The 13,178-nt window shown below is 33.9% G+C and overlaps 1 pseudogene across 1 annotated transcript; it reads right to left on the bottom strand.

Moving 5' to 3' along the window:
- Positions 1–2,158: 2,158 nt before the first annotated feature.
- Positions 2,159–8,963, bottom strand: LOC120067486 (uncharacterized; annotated as a pseudogene). Its single transcript, XR_016525317.1, has 4 exons — positions 8,805–8,963; positions 8,401–8,667; positions 8,143–8,220; positions 2,159–7,320 (listed from the first exon to the last, which is right to left on the bottom strand). The product of XR_016525317.1 is annotated as an uncharacterized LOC120067486 (transcript).
- Positions 8,964–13,178: the final 4,215 nt, after the last annotated feature.

Genomic DNA, 13,178 nt, shown 5'->3' with positions numbered 1-13,178 from the left:
AGCAATCGAATACATTTTCTTTCAAGGTACGAATAAACTGCTTGACTAGCAAGTCTCCTCTAGTCCTTGCATTTTCACAAGTTTCAATGAAGTGAACAACATGTTGTTTCAAATTGCCCTTTCCATCAAACTACTGGAACTTTGGAGGTTGATACCTAGCTAGCATTCTCAAGTTATCGATTTTCTTGGTGTACAGATTGGAATACATAAAAGAATATTGTAACGATCCTCCATGCTAAGCCCTTATGGAGCTTACAATCATATCCTACACCTGTTGAATCAAAAGAGAAGCGACAGAGGTGAATTGTTATGACTGATTTTCCTGTAAGACAATTTTTCCTTTTTCATTGGCTTTGGTAACTGGAGCTTGACTTGTCTCAACAGCTTCTCGAGCCTACATTTGACCTCTTAAGGAAGCAATTTCATGATCTCGCTCCTCAATAGCTTTCATTAGGAGATTTATTTTCATCTCCATATCTACCATTACCTACTCAGTTGTTAGTCAGCCATCATGACAGACACTATAACAAAGTGTGATTCTTTCTCTGATCAATAAGAAGTAGGAGCATAGTTGTCGAACAAGGGATTTTCTTTAATGATGATCCCGCCTTTAGGAAATTCCATCAGTTGTTCCTGGATTTTCTCCGCGATGACAGAGTCTTGTTTTTGCTCATGCAGAAATCCCTTTGAGTGACTCTGGGTGAAAGTCTCGTATAGGAGCCGCTTGTAGCAGTTGCTTTTGATGCAGCTTTCTTAGTGTCATTTGTTAATTTGTTGATAGATGATAAGAGAGAGATGAGAGGTAGAGATATCCCACCGGACGTGCCAATTTTTTTGCACGAGGTTTTCAAAGAACTTGTTTCGTAGAATTGAACTTGATTTTTTGTATTAATTTCAATATAGCAAATACAATATCTAACTTTGATGCTTTCAAAATAAATTTTAATCTTTAAGTTGGTTAATCTTCTTGAATGATTGACCTTTGGACTTGTTGATCTTTTTATATGATTGACTTTTAAGCTTGATGATCTTCTTAGATGATCGGTCTTTGGACTTGATGATCTTTTTGGATAATCGGCCTTTGGACTTGATGATCTTCTTGGAGGATTAGCTTTTAGGCTTGTTGATCTTTTTGGATAATTGATCTTTGGGTTTGATGATCTTCTTGGATGATCGGCTTTTGGGCTTGTTGATCTTTTTGGATGATTGACTTTTGGTCTTGATGATCTTCTTGGTTGATCAGCCTTTGGACTTATTGTCTCTTTGAATGATTGGCTATTGAACTTGATGAACTTCTTGGATGATTGACCCTTAGACTTGATGATCTTCTTGGAGGATCAGTGTTCGCATGAGGCTTCTGGAGAAATATATTTCATGGAGTTGAGCTTGTATTGATGTAGATTTGATGCGGATGTGGTTCAATCTCTAGTACTTGATCCTCTGATTCTCTCTCGATTGAATATGTATGTTTGATGTATGGAAGCGAAACATATGGATGATCTTAAAGTTGGAGTCTTGAAAGAGTGTTTATATCTCCAAAAGACTTCAGTTTTCAAGTATGGTCAGCTTTAGGAGTCAAGGAGTCTTCTGATGGTAGAGAATTCCCTCTAGGCTATCTGGAGTGTGGACTTATTGACCGTATAAATCAGGAAAGCTTTTCTATTTATGGAATTCTCAGGTGAGCTTCGTGGGTTTGGACTTGGTTAGTTCATGGACCTGACCCTTAGGCCCAACTAACTAGATTTGTGCCTTATTTGACATTTGGGTCAAATTAAGCTTTTTTTTTTTTTTGGCTCAGTTGGACTTTTAGCCCAAATAATATAATATCAAACTGGACCGAATTAATTTTATTCAATTCAACGACTATGAAGGAAACATGTGGCATCATCGGAATTCGCCAATTTATGTCTTCAACTTCAATTTAATATGAATTTTATTCACATTAACTTGTAACCTATAGTTTTGATATGAATCTTGAATCATATTCAAATACATCACATCTCCCACATTAGAATTACCTATATATTATAATGTATCTAAATATATTACATTGAGGGCTTCTTGCAGATTGGCAAAATAAGTTTTAAAAATTAGGCTCATAACCCAGACTTATTACTTTTGCAAAAATGAGGGGAAAAAAAAAGTCTAACCCACGAGATACACTTGATACACTTGATATCCTTGATATCTTTGATACACTGCTCATATACAATTGATATCCTTGATACCCTTAATATCCTTGATACACTTGATACACTACTAATATACACTTATACACTACTGATATTCACTATGATACACTTAATACACTAGTGATATACGCTTGATACACCTAATACCCTCCTAATAGATACTTGGTACACTTGATATACCACTGATACACACATTTTATAGTTGATACCATTGATACCATTGATGCACTACTGATGTATTGTTAAAAATGTCAAGATATTTAAGTGTTTTTAATAAGATGACAATTAAGTAAATATGTACAATGGCATTTAAGTAAATAATGAGAATGGAAATTTTGCAATTAAGTTGATCTTCTCAATTCTAGGGCTCCCATCATGAAAGACTTAAGTGTGGGAAACGGAGGGTTCTCGTATAGTGTACAAACACACACATCTAGAGAAAGAGAAAGAGAAATTTGGGTCGTGAGAGAAAGGAAATTAGAACCCATAAGAAAACACTTGCTAGAGTATTAAATGAATAGAAAGTATGAAAAAATGCGATAGGATGACTCGTCACTCAAAATATGAATGTTAAATGGAAAGCACTGATAAGCACTCTAACAAACAAAATACCAACAACAAGAAAATAAGTAAAAGCAACCAGAATTGGTAACCTAGTTCAGCAATAAACCACCTATGTCTAGGGGGCAATATGCCCAAGAAAGATAATCCACTAATATTAAAGAGCCCACCTCACAAGTCACCTAAACTCCCCCTTGATGTGAGACTCCCTCTCAAAAGAACTTAGGCTCCCCTAAGTATGATAATATTAGTGTTGAATACTTCGGCCTCCGACAGTGTGTGAGACCACTTTCCCCTTGATTATCTTCCTTACAACTCAGTGAACTCCTTTCACTAATGAATCTTAGGTTCCCTCTAAAACAAAAAATATTTTCTCTTCAGTGATGCCTTCGACTCCCCCTAAGACAAGTAGTATCTTCAAGTTCTTTAAATGATTTATCCAAAGGATACACACAGCGAAATAAAATAGGCAAAGATCGATAAAACTTACGATGATAAAAACGACCGTCAAGAACAAATCAGTTGCCAAGACAAATCACATTGATGCACTGTTTGATCACAAAGAATTACAATCTTCTGATAATCAATAAATGTGACAACCCTCGAAGAAGATTAGAATTTACATTAAAAAGACCGTGGCCAATTGAGGAAAGAATATCCAAAAAATATTTTTTCCCTTTTTTAAAAGATAAAATGCACCATAAAAAGGAAATTTTCGACCAATAGATTTCTACAGAGATTTCCAGAATTAGGAAAAAAAATATTCTGCCTATAAATTCCAAGTTAGGAAAATAAAAAAACTTGCAGTAATTAGACATGTCTGAGGTAAATGTTTAAGACATCATTTATAACAAGTGCAAAAACCGTCAGAAGTTGCCTTAGAAAAATATAGAGATAATCAGTATATCTCCGACAAAATAGATAAATTCGAGTTATGTAAACAAACATCCAATTTACTATTCAAGTTCTCTAGAGTTTAGAGAGACAAATTGAAGGAAGAAAACATATATCTACAGGGAAAATTCATTGATGGTTGTATCCATAGCAGAAAGAAGAAGAAGACATAGGGAAAAAATAAGGAAATTAGAGAAAAAAAATAGAATTTAGGAAAGAAACACACGATAGCTAGGAAAATATTTTTAAAAAAAGTCATATCTACAAATTGGAAAAGTGTTGACACATCTGCCATATCCTATTCTTAAATAGCCACCCATTACAATTACTCTTATATTAATTGTATCATATGCAATAAACATATATTTCTCTAAATTAATTTGAACATTTAAAATTATTCTTTCAAAACTTTTAGTCCTTGTTAATCTATTGTGAGCTCGCAAGGGGACCTAATGGACATATAAATTATAAGTTCCAATGATCCGAAATTAATTAATTAAACTCTTTAATTGAATTAATCAACATTCATTAAGGACAAACCACTATAGATCCATAGTTGCACTCCTATGCACGATAAGACATGTTGCGTCTATGGATATTATCATTACTCGTAGGTCGATTCTTCACAAGTTGTTCGTAATTACATTTAGATCAAATGTCTGTTTTACTTCTATAATTACCTCTATATCCTTGAGTTCATCCATTAATGAACAATTCTTTTATGGTCATACCATAAACCAAGTCCTTCTGAGCCAATGAGAGGGTGGGACCCTATTGTTCAAATCCCAAAGTCAGCACTTAAGGGAACTACTCATCTACTGACCTAAAACGGGAAGAAGTAAATTTCTTCTTATGAAATTAGGTTCCCAGATCCCTATTCGGCTAAGTTCGTCCTCAAAATGGTAGGCTTATTGAGTCAGTGACTCGGGCCACTCTCACTCATGCAAATCAAAGGATGAGTCTTAATAGGCAGGAGTTCATAACTCACTCAAGATTCAAATCGAGCTACATATGATCATCCAATAAAATATTAATTTATTCAATTAACGAAGTTACAAAGATTGATTAATTATTTTGCAGTCCAGTCTTATACACACTCTTTATATAGGATACCTCACATACATGTCTCCACATTCCACATGAATGATTTGGATCAAATCGTTTGTAACACTTATAAGGTGAGTTGTGTCCATAGTGTCACCAAGATAAGCCACCCAACCTTATCCATATACGATACACCATTTAGGTTATTACTTGAACATGATGGATAATTCAAGCTTCTTATAAATATCTATATGGATAATTCGGTTAAATATCTATATGTCAACTACGTACTATTCAAGTTTCTTATAAATAATGTTGGATTTTTGCTGTAATAGATAATTCATTATTGTATATTTAATAAATAAATTAAATACTATATTAAATAACTAATTAACTACAAAGTTTTATGACATAAATCCCAACAACTAGGTATACAATTGACAGTGTTAGGAAGAAATTATCGGTATACAATGTATAATAATGCAACTATGTGTACAATTGATTGAAAGAATAATTTTGAACTATTTCATGAATTCAAAATGGGAAGATGAAGAGAAGAAAAATTTTATGCGAACTAAGGGAAAATGAAAGGTATAAATTTAAAAATCAAAAAACAAAAAAACAAAAAAAAAGGGGAAATCAAAACCTTGAAACGTGGGGGAAACGTTGAAAAGTGAAAAAATCCAAAAACTAAGGAAAAAAAAGTATAAACGTTTTTTTAAAAAAAAAAAAAGAAAAGAAAAAAGAAAAGAAAAGAAAGAGAAAGAGAATGCAAAACCTTGAAAAGTGGGTGGCGATTGTTAATTATTTTTTTAACTCGTAAGAGACGTCAACTCTAACAAAAAGTATGTTATTAAAAAAATAATAATACATAGACCAATAAATGTGTGACACGTGGTTAGACTGCAAAAATAGCATAGGTGATATTATTAAACAAGGGGATCCACAGCCCGGGATCAAGGCATCAAAGCAACAAGCACAAGCAAAGACAATGCAACAAAACCAAAACAAAACCAACAAGATAAGATCAGAACAAAACCAACATAAAAATGCAAACTCGCAAACCACCATGGAGAAAGCTAGAGAAAAGAACCTAAAACCCCACAAACAAAGGACAATAGCAAAACAAAGAACCACGAAAAGTTTAAAAAGAAAAAACATCCGTAAACACACTAGATAAGAAGATCAACCCGCCAGGAAGCAGCACGAGCACGAACCATAGACACCATAAGGTGAACCGAGCAGACACCGACCTCGGTTGACCTCCATGTAGCCGCCGATTACGCTCCTGCTAGATGTAGTATATGGAAGCACACCAAAACACAAAACAACTTACTGCACACCCTTTTACCCAGCCCCACTCAGCACAACCAACTCAACTCTATATCCCAACCCGCCACCCGATGCGAAGAACCCAACTAACGCAACACACCAAACCACACCTCTCTCCCAAACCCATACTTAAAAAATAAATGATCCCGTGACTCCATACCTCCCCACATAGAAGACAACACACCCCAACTCCTCAACCAATCCTGCCACCCGCGCCCACAAAATACCAGCCTAAGATACCCTAGGACGACGATGACGCAAACTCTCCTACGCACTAGCGATAGAAAACCGACCACTAGCATCTGGTACCCAAACCCAATAATCCTCCCCCCTCACCCTAGGCCCCATCGCCTAATAAGGCCCAGATCTCAAACAGCTCCCAAGATACTATAAGCCACCTCCAACCTCCCTCACCATCCATGAACTCCGACAACTGCGCCTCCAAACTACTCCCTGCATTAGCATCCACCATAGACCCGTATGAATCCAGAATCACGCCCCCCGGCAACCAAGGATCACACCAGACAAAACGAGACCATCTATCACCGATCATCAAACAAACTAGATGCTTGAATCTATATCTATTTCGCAAGATAGCGTTCAAGCACCAAGACCTCCCAACCTCACTCGAAAAAGCCAACAAAGACCGCCCACGCAAAATATACGCCTCCACCCACGCCACTTATAATGATCCTGATTTAATTAAGAGAAGCCAGAACAGCTTCATAATAGCAGCCTGATTCCAAGAGGCCACATATATACTACGTTATATATATTAATTACATGTGGGATTTGATAAAAATATCCTAAATATAAATAATATATTAATATAATTCAATCACATGTATGTCTTGGATCTAAAGTAAAAATGATTGAATGCAAAAAAGAAAAGCTTTCTTTGGGTGCAAAGCCTTTAGTTAATAAACTAGAGTACTAAGCACTCACCTAAAAAAATCAATATCAAAATTACAGACACTTCATTTTTATTATTATAATTTTATACCAGGATTCTTAATATAGAAAGCAAAAAGTATTGACCAAAATATAAAAATCAAAGTTAGTAAAGAAGTTAGTCAATCAATAATGCAAAATAAATAAATAAAATGAAGACTATCTATAATGAAGAGAGAAAATGTCATTATGGAAAAATACCTTTGCTTTGTTTCTCTTGAATTGAGCTCTGTCTATCATATTATTTGGAATAGTTTTCTTTTTCTTTTTCTCTTTTCAGAAGGATCTCCCAAATCTTCATGTTCTTTAGTTTTCTCAGGCCATATATGAGTGGGTCCCCAGGTATCTGCTAACATATAAACATATGGATGAAAGAATTACAGGTAGACATGGCAGCAAGTTGAAGATTTCAACACTTCACAAATCCATACATACAAGCACAAGCAAGGCAAGGGAGAATTTAATCCAAAAATAACAAAAATTTGATGGCCAACAGTAACACAAAATACCATTTTGGATTTACATAATTGAACTTTGAGAACTTCAAATTCACTGCATATTTTAGAAAAGCAAAATGAACCAAGCATATGATAAGGAAACATAACTTTTTAAGGTAAGAAACCGAGCTTTCATTGAATAAAAAGGTCCCAAAACAGAAACTACAAGAAGGAACTCCAAACCAACAAAATCAAACCAATATCACAATTGCAAAAAGGCATAGTGACCGATGCCCACAAGGAGACATTTAACTTCACCACTTCCCAAACCTCATCACACGGCATCTCCGCCCCACTAAAGATTCTATTGTACCCCTCGAGCCAAACAGCCCACAAAATAGCCAAAAAAGAAAAGACATGAAAGAAAAGAAAAGAAAAAAAATGGCATGCCACAAAACTCTTCTCCATTTTATTTTATGAACTATTTATAAACAGTAGGGTTACATATAATAAGAAAGCAGAAATTAGAAACATTGTGTGTATAAGTTGCAACTGTGAAATAATCATAAGTTGCAATTATGAAATAATTATAAGAAAGCAGAAATTATAAACTAGGTCAGAAATGATCATAAGTTGCAATTGTGAAATAATCAAAGTTGAAGCAAACGAAAAGAGTATAAGTGTAATGGAAAACTAACATTTGTGTGTATAAGTTCATGAAATACACTAACCTGTAGAAGCTGCTTCCTAAAATTAGCATCTTGAGTGGCAACAAAGAAATGCCACTTTTTCTTTGCACATGGTTGCATCTAAAACCACAAACCACAGTGTAATTTCAATTTTCAACTCAGAAAAGATTAAAGACAGAATTGAGAAACTATTCAAGTTCAAGGATGGCAAAAAGACATATGTGGCTGACCTCGCAGTGAACAACTAATGAGCTGCTTCAAACGATCGAGAGTATGATTGGCCAAGGACCCTCAATTCTAAGCGTATACACCTGCAAACCAAAACCAAAACCACGAGATAATGACACTAACGAACAAATCAATAAACAGAACAAACCTAGTGGCTAAAAGCGTAACTCTATCTCCAACAATTTCAGCAAAGGCATCATCAGCGGGCATCATCCGATTGGAGATGAGGTAGTGGATAAAATTACCATCACATAATATCTTGAATGGAGGCTGGAATCCACATCAAGTGGTGTAGAAAGTCACAGCTCTCCGTTCACGCTTTTGTTTTTCGATTCCTTTCTACAAGAATCAACAAATAAAACAAAGAACAAAGAAACTTTGAAATTTGAATAAATTTGATTTTAAATCGTGTTTCATTAGAACTTTTTTCCAAATCTTCTTGTTTCATTAAATCTTGCATTTGATTCCTTACTTACTTGCACTGGTATTGGTTCCACAGACTCGATTTGCATTCCCAAATTATCCAACATCGCATGGATATCGGCGATGCTTTTCTTCACTTCTCCCATGGAACCTTCCAGTGCAAGCAACCGACCAGCCAGAGAAAATACTTCAGCCGCGAGATTCTCAGCCATCGAAGATCTTGCTCGATTAGGAAAGAAGTTCTAATATTAACAGAGATAGGTAACTTCGATTGCTCGGAGAGGCGAGAGAGAGTGTGAAAGGGAGGGCGCGATTTGCAATTACCCCGTCGGCGGTAGTCGTCACGATTTCCTTTTCCAAGCTGCGACCCCTAACTGATACTTGACTTGCACATCTCGTAGCCACCTTGGCGCTTACTCATATCCACACAACAGCCCTGTCATTACGGGCTGTTTGGGGGTCTAATAATCTCAATATTTGGAAGTTCATTATCCTATCTCACCAATTTTAATTATTTATGGGCCCATTTTCGAAATATATTTCGTATCTCATCGTCATTTTTCCGTATATCATATGTCACCGTTTCTCTCAATTACACTCGATCATACTCAATTATGCTTGAACATTCTCGATCATACTCGATTATGGTTGATCATACTCGATCGTTCATACTTGATTATGTTTGAATATACTCGATCATACGCGATCATACTCGCGTATTTTGCACGTTTTCAATATTATGCATTATTAGTTACCTCATTTATTAAACTATCCACCAACTTTAGTAATGATTGTTCTGATTGTTTGCTGATTTTATTCCACTTGTGTATTTCCACTATCCATTCAACCACTTTATTAATGACTCAACCAATTTATTAATTGGATTTGAGTTCATTCATGATGTAAACCTGGTCACACTTTATTTTTTAATATATGTTGGGTTGTTATTAATGTTCAACAATCACCCTTGTCCCTTCACTTTTCCTATATAAGTCCTTCTCTATTTGCTGAGAGCCTCACTATCTAAGATTTATTTTGTCAATCCAGTGAGTTGTTTAACTTCGGTTTCTCCTTTTCTACTTTCAAATGTTTAGTTCTGTTATTTTCATATTATTAAGTTTCGAACTTTTGGTTGTTTGGTGGGTAGTAGGATGTCTCCTTGTGCTTTGATCCGGCAACCCGTGGACTCAATCCATATCGTACTTCATAGAAGTAACATAGGTACTTCTCTATTCAAACTAGTTCTCTTCCTACCTTATAAGTATTTCTAGATTTGTTATAACTTCTTTTTATTGTTTTGTTATGCAGCCCAAACTAATACGGACTATTCAATTAGTTTGAGGTTGGTGTATTACTTTTTTTTTTTTGTATTCCCATATATTCCATTTCAGTTGCATTTTTTTTTTATTAATTTTGGTGTGCTACTTATACAATTGATATATTACACAGATTGTTTGACACTTTTTGGTGTTATTAATTTTTAAAAATTTTTTTATGAGTATTTGCATTGTCTTTATTTATTTTTAATGTTTACATGCTTCTTAATATTGAAGTTACCTAAGTTACCTTGCAAAAGTGTGAGTTTTTTATTTTTGGAAGATTGAACAATAAAAATATAACTTAATAATTAATAAATATAAATATATTACTTAGACTTAATAAATTTCAATATTTAATATAATCATTTTTAATTATTTTAATATAAATTATCAATGTAACTATTTTTAATTATTTTAATATAAAATTGAACTGTATACCATATATTGAGATTGGAAAGAATTAAAAAAAATGTAATCAATGTCTTATTCCAAATAGGATGAATACAATAATTTGATTATAAGATTTTTTAAAAAAATAGTGTTCATACAGGCAAATTATTATAGAGTACAAAAACTGAACCAGATAATACTCACATAACAACTCTGCACAGACATATGAACTCAGACATAACAACTCTGCACATCTAAATACAGACATTAGAACTTTCCACATCCTATATCATCTTAGTGTCCCAAACAGTCTCTACATGTCATGAAAATGAAATTGAATCAATATATTAAAAGGAAAAAGAAACATGTCAAATCTATTTGATATATAAGAAACTATCTATCTTGGGAGACTTCTGCATATGAACAGGTAAAGTGAGACTAGTCGTTTGCATATGAATTGTCTCCTGATCTTTTTAAACTTAAAACTTTTGCATGTGTGCAGAACTTTCTTCTTTCTTTACTTCATCTGCATTTGACTTTTGAAGGAGGCAGTGGCGACAAAGAGCCCCCAACAAACCCATCTCGACCTTTAGGTTTTGTTGATGCTCTGCTCCAATTCATTTATGCAGTTCCCCATCTCATCGAGTATATTCAAGTTAAAGAAAGCTTATTTATTATAAGTTATTACAGTAAAGCTATCCTACAAACTACTTATTTTCCAATGAATCTGAAGCCCAAAGTTGTATTAAAAATGGTCTGTAACCTATCTTGTTGCATAAAGAAGATTTTGTTAGACATAAATTTTTCTGTCAGAAACTTGCACTAATTGAAATTATTTTACACTTGGAAAAAAAAGTTAATACCAATTTAAGGATAAACAGTTGTGAAACAATTAAGAAGGTCTTACGAGTCAAATTTTAGACAGAATGAAGTATTCATCAAAACGAAAATGATAGACTTCATTGAATCAACCTTTCAATAAATTAGAGCTGACTATCAAATAGGGAAAAACAAAGAGAATAAACTAAAGAAAATGAACTCGCAAAAATGGTCAGATAAACCTTTCACTTCTCTAATATCACATCATACATAAATCTAAGGATTGTGTAGAAGATGAGGAATGAAAATGAGTTCTATAAAATCTAAAGAACCATTTTAAAATATAGAGTAATTACATACAATTACAAGATAAAAACAACCAAACATATAGTTAAACCCATATTTTTAATAGAATCATATCAATGAAATGAAGCAAAAACAAGACAAAAGAAAATGGCATACCATTAGCAAGAGATCCAACAAAAAAATCTAAAGGGTTCATAAGCATTGGATAATGTAATATAAATTTTTTGTGAGAAAAATTTGGAGCAAGCATTAATACACTAGTATTATGAAAAAAGCAATACAAAACTGCATATGTTTCCAAAAGATTCTAGTAAATGTTTAAATATGTCTAACCAAAGAAGCCTAATCCACGTTCAAATTAGTAATCACGTCAGGCCTAAAAATCATTATGATGCATTTTTACAAATAAGGACTTCTAATTAAAACCTATTTAGCTAGGATAAGATGGTTAATTTTACAAATTAGCCTCACAAATCAATTATAAACCTACATAAACTCCTATCTCTTAATCAAAATTCAAACACAACATATACAAGTCCACGGCTTCCTATTGCATAGACTTCACTAAAATAAAGTGAATTTAAAATTTGTGTTTAGTATGTTTATATCGTAGAAATTTGTTGTGTTTTAAGATTAGGAAAAAAAAATAAAGCATTTTTTAGTGTTAAAAACTTTAGGAAAATATGTGTATAAACTCAAGACAAAATCAATTTCGTTTAGAAAAACTGCACTAGATATCTCAACTCAACTTAATTCATGTATCCCAAATATAGATTTTCTGACTCAACTCAATTCAACTTAGCACCCAAAAACGAACATTTCAACTCAACTTTGCACCTCATACACAAACAATCTAACTCTATAGATAATCTAACTTCCACTATATTAATCACCAACTCAACACTGTGTGCAAACATCCCCTAAATGTTGTTACAATCTGTTGATACCAACTCATCTAATGGATATTATTGATGCAATTACAAAGAAATATTTATCTGATGGACTCCCTCTTCAGTGACTTACAAACAACTTAATTACTCTTCAATTTCAACTTAGACTCCTACTAAAATTGAGCTCACATCACTTCTACAATAAATCTTATCCAAGCTTTGTATGAGATCCTTTTAATACAACATACTTAGACTCTCCCTAAGTCTGATATCCCCTCACCTTCATAAGCAAGACGAGGATGCTGCTACAAAGTTGTCGGGGGGTGCGAACGTCGTGGGTGTTGGTCAGAGCTCGTGGTCACAACATCTGATTCGCATTCAAGGTGGTCGTCTTTGTTATGGTCGTAGTTGTCGAAGGAGGGAAGCGTCATTGTCGCTAGAACTTCAAGTTCGCATGGTAGATGAAGAAGCACGTAGATGAAGACAAGAATGGTATGCCGAAGGGACTAACTGCTTGCTCATGAGTAGCTACTGTCGTCACCAGAAGAGGATGATTTGGCTAAGTTAAGATGCTAAACATAAAATTCTAATTTTTTGAATTAGAAATAGTACCTGAGAAGTCCCAAAAAATTTAAAATTTATAGATTGAAAGAAATTTAACGGCATAATTTATACCAAAATTAGGCTAATTTTATTACGCAAA

The sequence above is a fragment of the Benincasa hispida genome, chromosome 12 (assembly GCF_027475165.1).
Source record: "Benincasa hispida cultivar pf3 chromosome 12, pf3_genome.v1.1, whole genome shotgun sequence".
In the NCBI taxonomy this organism is placed as follows: domain Eukaryota; kingdom Viridiplantae; phylum Streptophyta; class Magnoliopsida; order Cucurbitales; family Cucurbitaceae; genus Benincasa; species Benincasa hispida.
This window is presented reverse-complemented; position numbering and strand designations above follow the sequence as displayed.